A 6,000-nucleotide genomic window follows, 5' to 3' on the forward strand; every position below is an offset into this window, starting at 1 on the left:
GGAAAATCCTGAATCTATTTTAAAAGATCCCTCTGGCTGCTAAGTGAAAAACGGATTCTGGGGTGCCTGGGTGGCTCAGTGGGTTGAACATCCGACTTCAGCTCAGGGCATGATCTCACGGTTGCCCCGCATCGGGCTCTGTGCTGACAGCTAGCTCAGAGCCTGGAGCCTGCTTCAGATTCTGTGTCTCCCTCCTTCTCGGACCCTTCCCCTGTTCACGCGGTCTCTGTCTCTCAAAAATAAAGCAATAAATAAAAGATTAAAAAAAAGGAAAATGGATTCTGAGGAATGGGGCAGGGAGAGGGGAAGAAGTTAAAGTTAGGAAGCTATTATTTTACTAGTTCAGGCAGGAAAAAGCTAATTATGAACTGGGCTAATATGGGAGAAGTAGATAAATTTGAGGCATTCTGGAGGTGAAGCCAAGGGGATTTGCTGATACATTTGACTCTGCATAGTAATGCAAGACCATAAAGAGGAACATATGGTCTGGGACTGCACAAAAAAAACCTTAACAGTCAATGGGAGAAGATAGGACTGTTTCATGACCTTTAAAAATGTTTGATAAAATACTAAAAACTCTCAGTGTCAATTATGGAAGTATGAGGAAAGTGAAAAAATAATAAAGCTAAAATTAGCACCCAGTAGTTTAAAACATTACAAATGAGGATACACAGCAAGTGTTTTTCTCAAAGGCAAATCGTCATATGCCTTTCTCTGTTTGGATCAGTGACCAGCATTTTTATCCCTGCTTTCCGGGCTGTGCTCGCTCTCCTACGGTTTCTTTAATGTGACACTTTGTTCCATCACCACATTCTCTGGGACACCATCATCCTTCCCATCAAAGCCACTTCCCTCATGGACGTCAAGGTCACCCTCACTCAGTTTCCCTGGGTGCACATCGAGTCTAACCAACAGTGACAGCCCTCCCAAGGCCAGCTGTGCCTGTGTGACACCATCTACATTCAACTCAAATGTCACGTCAGCATGTTCACGTTTTGTTTCTTTGCTGTACTTTCTGTCTTCCCCTCTTCGGGTTATTCATTTTTGTAAAATGTCACATGGCTTTATCACTAGGAAACAAGAAGTCGCCACAGCCACACACTCACTCTGCTGTCTGTGCACGAACTGAATGTCATGCACAGTGACCGGTCACCAGCAGACTTTGGAAGAGGTGATATTATTAGCCACTGATCATGGGACACATCTGTTACCACACAGTGATTTGTGGACTGAGGAGCTAACAGTGAAGTTTGTCCTTGGGTAAATACAGTTAATATTCTGTGAACTGAAATTAGAACCATGTCCTTGAAGGAGTGGTGTTGCTTAAATCGTCACTGAACTTGGGCACATCACAATTGTTGGGAGCAAGAACTTCCCATATTTGCATAGAGGGAGAAAACAGAAGGCTATAACAAAGCCTAATAACTACATAGAGTTGAATACAGGGCATAGGGAAGAGCTAGTATTTATTTGCCCTGTATATTTGTGTATTGTTTGAAATTTTACAAATATTACAATTGTTTAAAATAAACTAAAGTGGGGAAAAGATTACGTGTTTCCTACAATCACATTGCTTGCCTTGTGTTGTCCCTGGAAAAGGTAACCAGAAGGGTAATAAAGACCAATATGAGAAGCAGGATCGTATATCTAAATGTCTGTGGGAGGGGAAAGAAAGCCTACACTAGTTATCTTAGAATATGTGAAGAGAAGTCATGTAAGTGAGAGGACATTTGCCACATGATATATTATCGCGTCTAAAACACACCACCTTTGCGCCAGCTGACCTGACACTATCCCTTAGTCACAGAATGAAAACAAGCAAGTTACTTCCACCGACTTTCAGTTTCCTCTTCTGTTAAACTAGATATTATTACCTCACGGAATTATTTTACAGCATTAGAGAAGCGCTTAGTCCAGTGACTAACAACTAGTAAATACTCCACACATTGAGTCATTCATGCTAATGGAGAGCACCGGCTTCCCTGCCTACGAATGTCTTCAAATAGAGACTGGAAGACAGGTAACGAACGCATTTACCCCAAGTATTTATCCTAGCAGGTGGGAAATGCAAGCCAATGACTTCAGGTTCTGAGCCATTCTAAGGTTCTGCAATTTAGAATACATATGGCAAAACCTCCTTGTTTAGCTTTGCTTCAAAACAACGAGTTTTTATTTACACCGTGGGACTTTGCATTAATGTTTTAGAATGAAATGCATCCCTATAAACCAACCCAAGTTTTAGTACATTTAAAGATACACAGATTTTTAATAGGACTAAGAGAAGTATTTAAAACACTTTCGCCTAACCAAAGGCAACCTTGTTCATGTTACATAATGTTGTGTAACTCCATTCTCTAGCTAATTCCATTGCTTTTTGGAACTCCTAACTAGGTAAGAAACTTAGGACTTGAAAGAATCTTAATGGGGGAAAACTGGCTATTTACCCCCCTCCTCTTTATTTTTAATGAATATACCACAAAAATATTTGAAATATTCTTTATGTATATAAAACCTTCTTTAGGATATTTAAAAATTGTTTTAATGTTTATTTTTGAGAGAGAGAGAGCACAAGCAGGGAAGGGGCAGAGAGAAGAGGGAGACACAGAATCCTAAGCAGGTTCTAGGCTCTGAGTGGTGAGCAGGTCTTAAACCCACAAACCATGAGACCATGACCTAAGCTGAAGTCAGACTCTTAACCAACTGAGCTACCCTGGATATTTTTAAACTTCATTAAAACGAAAGTTTTAAAAGTTTTTAAAAATCATGGGTTATCCAATATTCAGTCATTGTGCTATTTTACAGATTTGTGACCTTGAACTTAACAGCTTTCCAAAAACTATATTGCTCTTTATTATGTGATTTCTTTTTTTCATGACACAGGGACATTGAGGATCTGTGCGCCCAATTCTCATCTTGTCAGCTGTTAAGGAATACGGAGCTTGGATAACAGACATGGCAGGCAAGTGTATTTTCAAACTCCCGTGGTCTGAAACTTACCTGTCAGTCTGGCAAGCAACCCCTCAGCAGTGCCCAGTGATGGGTCAGCGCCGTGACTGCTTTCCCAGGGGGCACTGAGACCCTCAAAGTAAATACACAAATTGCTCCAAATCAGTTTTTTTTTAATGTTTATTTATTTTTGAGAGAGAGAGAGAGAGAGCATGAGTAGGCGAGGGGCAGAGAGAGAGGGAGGCACAGAATCCAGAACAGGCTCCAGGCTCTGAGCTGTCAGCACAGACGCAGGGCTCAAACCCACAAACCGCAAGATCGTGACCCTGAGCCAAAGTCAAACAACACCTAGCTGACTGAGCCACCTAGGCACCACTCAAATCGGTTTATAAATCATCAGGTTTTAGTGAAACTAAGATGAGAAACCAATGTTTTCATAGAAATGCACACTGTACTTCATTTTCCTATTCACCGAAGCCCTGGGAGTGGCCTTCTCCATGTTCTGATAGGGTTCAGCTAAAGACATCTCTATAACCTTTAAACCACGCTTGTGCCTTCGGACTTCATAATGCTCATTAATGGGGGGAAAATTCTCATCTTAGTTTCACTAAAACCTGATGATTTAAAAACTGATTTGAAGCGATCCTGTTTATTTATTTTAAGGGGTCTATACCCCTTTTGAAAAACAGTAAACAACACTGACACATCACTGGATGTCAGTGAGGGGCTCCTCCCCAGTTCAAAAGGCAGTTTTCACATCGTGAAAGCTGGAAAATGTATGTGCCTGTCATTTTGGCTATTCACATTCCTTGACATAGATCTACCTAGATCTGGATATAGTTTAGCTATAATCACTATGGATATACCACAATCTATATACATATACACATATAGATATACATATACACATATATATACATATACATATGTGTGTGTGTGTAATTGCGGCTTACATATGTGATTTAGTATGTATAATTTGTGCACACATTTGGCCAGTTGTAGTTTCCCCCGTTTGACCCAAAACTCAAGTTCTAGTCAAGCTGAGAGCACAATTTTAATAAATTTAATTAAACTTTGCAAACTACAATTTCAATCTATGCCCAGCATATTTTAATTTCATTTCCCTGCTAAGGGAAACTGACAGACACCATCACTGCGTCTGTTGTTTCTTCTTCCTCTTATTGAAGAAAACACAGAACTGATGTTGGCGGAATGGGAAGGCCGAGTTCTGCAATCCTGCCAACACAAGAGAGGATTCGCTTCCCCTAATATTGTTAAGATTTTAATTTGAAAATCCTCATCTCGTTAAATAATAGCTATCTCTTTCAACTGCCTTTGTTTTATATAAGGCATTTCATTGGAAGTGGCCCACAACCAAGTCCTTTATTAGAACAAGAAAGATAAGAAGGATAAATATTTGAAGTGTAGTTTTTATCTCCCCATCCCTGGGAGGAAAAAAACAATAGCTCCCCCATGTTCAGGAAGCTGACATGACCTAAGCACCCAAGCATTGCTTGGGATCTAATGAGGCTGTTTACCCTGCGCCGCAGTCTTTAGGCAGCCACACACCTAAGTTAGCCTCCCATAAAAGCAAGGAGGAAAGACAGCTGCTTTTATTTGTTTAACTTTCCGGAGGAAGAGCAAAATAATTATCTGTGTGGCCCAGAACCTTATTTGGCTTACTGTGTTTCACTATTACAAATGCTAAGATATTCTTAGGTGCTTTGCTGCAGTTCAGAGTGGTAGGGGAAAGGTACCACACTGAATTTACTTTGATAATTTGTGTTAATAAAATGCCTCTGTCAGATTTTATCATAATGAAGGAGGTGATAGAGAAGCTGCATTTTTAGTCACTCATAAGATCTCTTTGAAAAGGCAATTCTGCAACCTTCATGGGTAGTACATTCTATTATTTATGAACCTTTCAAAGGGTGGTTCCTTGTGTCTGAGTACCTTGCTCTGCATGATAAGCATTCCACTTGTTTGCTGCTCAATGAATATACATCCTAGCTTTTCATAACCTTAACCGTCTCTTTTCAAAGCTAATCATTTCATATTTGAACACAGTCTTCAATTCAATCCTAATTCCCCATGAGCATGCCTCCTAGGTTCTCTTCCTCCGCCTTCTGTTTTCTGTCAGCCCTGCCTGAGCTGTTCCATAGCCATCTGAAGCTATAAAGCCAAGAATTAAGCAATGCCTTTTGTGAAAAGGATAGCGAATAGGGGAGATTAGGCAAACTTCCAGAATGTCCCACAAGGAGTTTGGAGGACCCTCTCTCCATTGAACAGCTGGTGAAAACTCTTGATAAATAACCATCTAAAATCTCTGTACATTGTTCCAAGGGCATACAACAAATGGAAAAACAATTTATTCAAAAAAGTCTACCAAATTTGGGTAAAAACTTGCGAATCTGTGGCACTGGAGCCATGACCCAATCTCTCACTCCCACTACCCCAGATCAGTATGACAGAAGCTCTGCTCCAGTGAGTGTAGCCAAGAAGGTCAGACCCCTTCTCCCCCGGTCCATAGGAGAGGGCTACTCCTGTTCCCTAGGGAGGCAGGCTGCCAACACTCTCATCCTCCCAACTTGTGTGCTGAAAATGCTGAATTCCAGGTGTATGAAGCCAAGAGGTCAGGGTCTGCCTTCCTTCACCCATGGCACTCATACAGTGGAGGCTCGGCCCCAGGCATGGCAAGCCAAGAATACTGGGACCGGGAACACCCTCAGTCCACCTCACTCAGGGCAGAGGTTCCACACCAGATGCAACCCAAGAAGACCAGAGGCTACCACCCCCAGCCAGGGCCCTCCTCACAAAGCATGAGTGTCACTCCCAAAAAGTAGGCCACTATCCCCACTCCCACTGTCAGAACAGTGATACAGAGAAGCAGAAATGAAATGGGAGACATTACTACCAACCTTACAGAAGTAAAAATGATGAATGAATGGGAAATGAAAAAGAAATGTCAATAACTAATAAGATGGGCAACTTTTTATAAAGAGAAAAGTGACTGAAACTGACTCAAGAAGAAGCAGAAAATAGTCAAAGTTCTAC

The sequence above is a fragment of the Suricata suricatta genome, chromosome 2, assembly GCF_006229205.1.
Source record: "Suricata suricatta isolate VVHF042 chromosome 2, meerkat_22Aug2017_6uvM2_HiC, whole genome shotgun sequence".
Taxonomy (NCBI): domain Eukaryota; kingdom Metazoa; phylum Chordata; class Mammalia; order Carnivora; family Herpestidae; genus Suricata; species Suricata suricatta.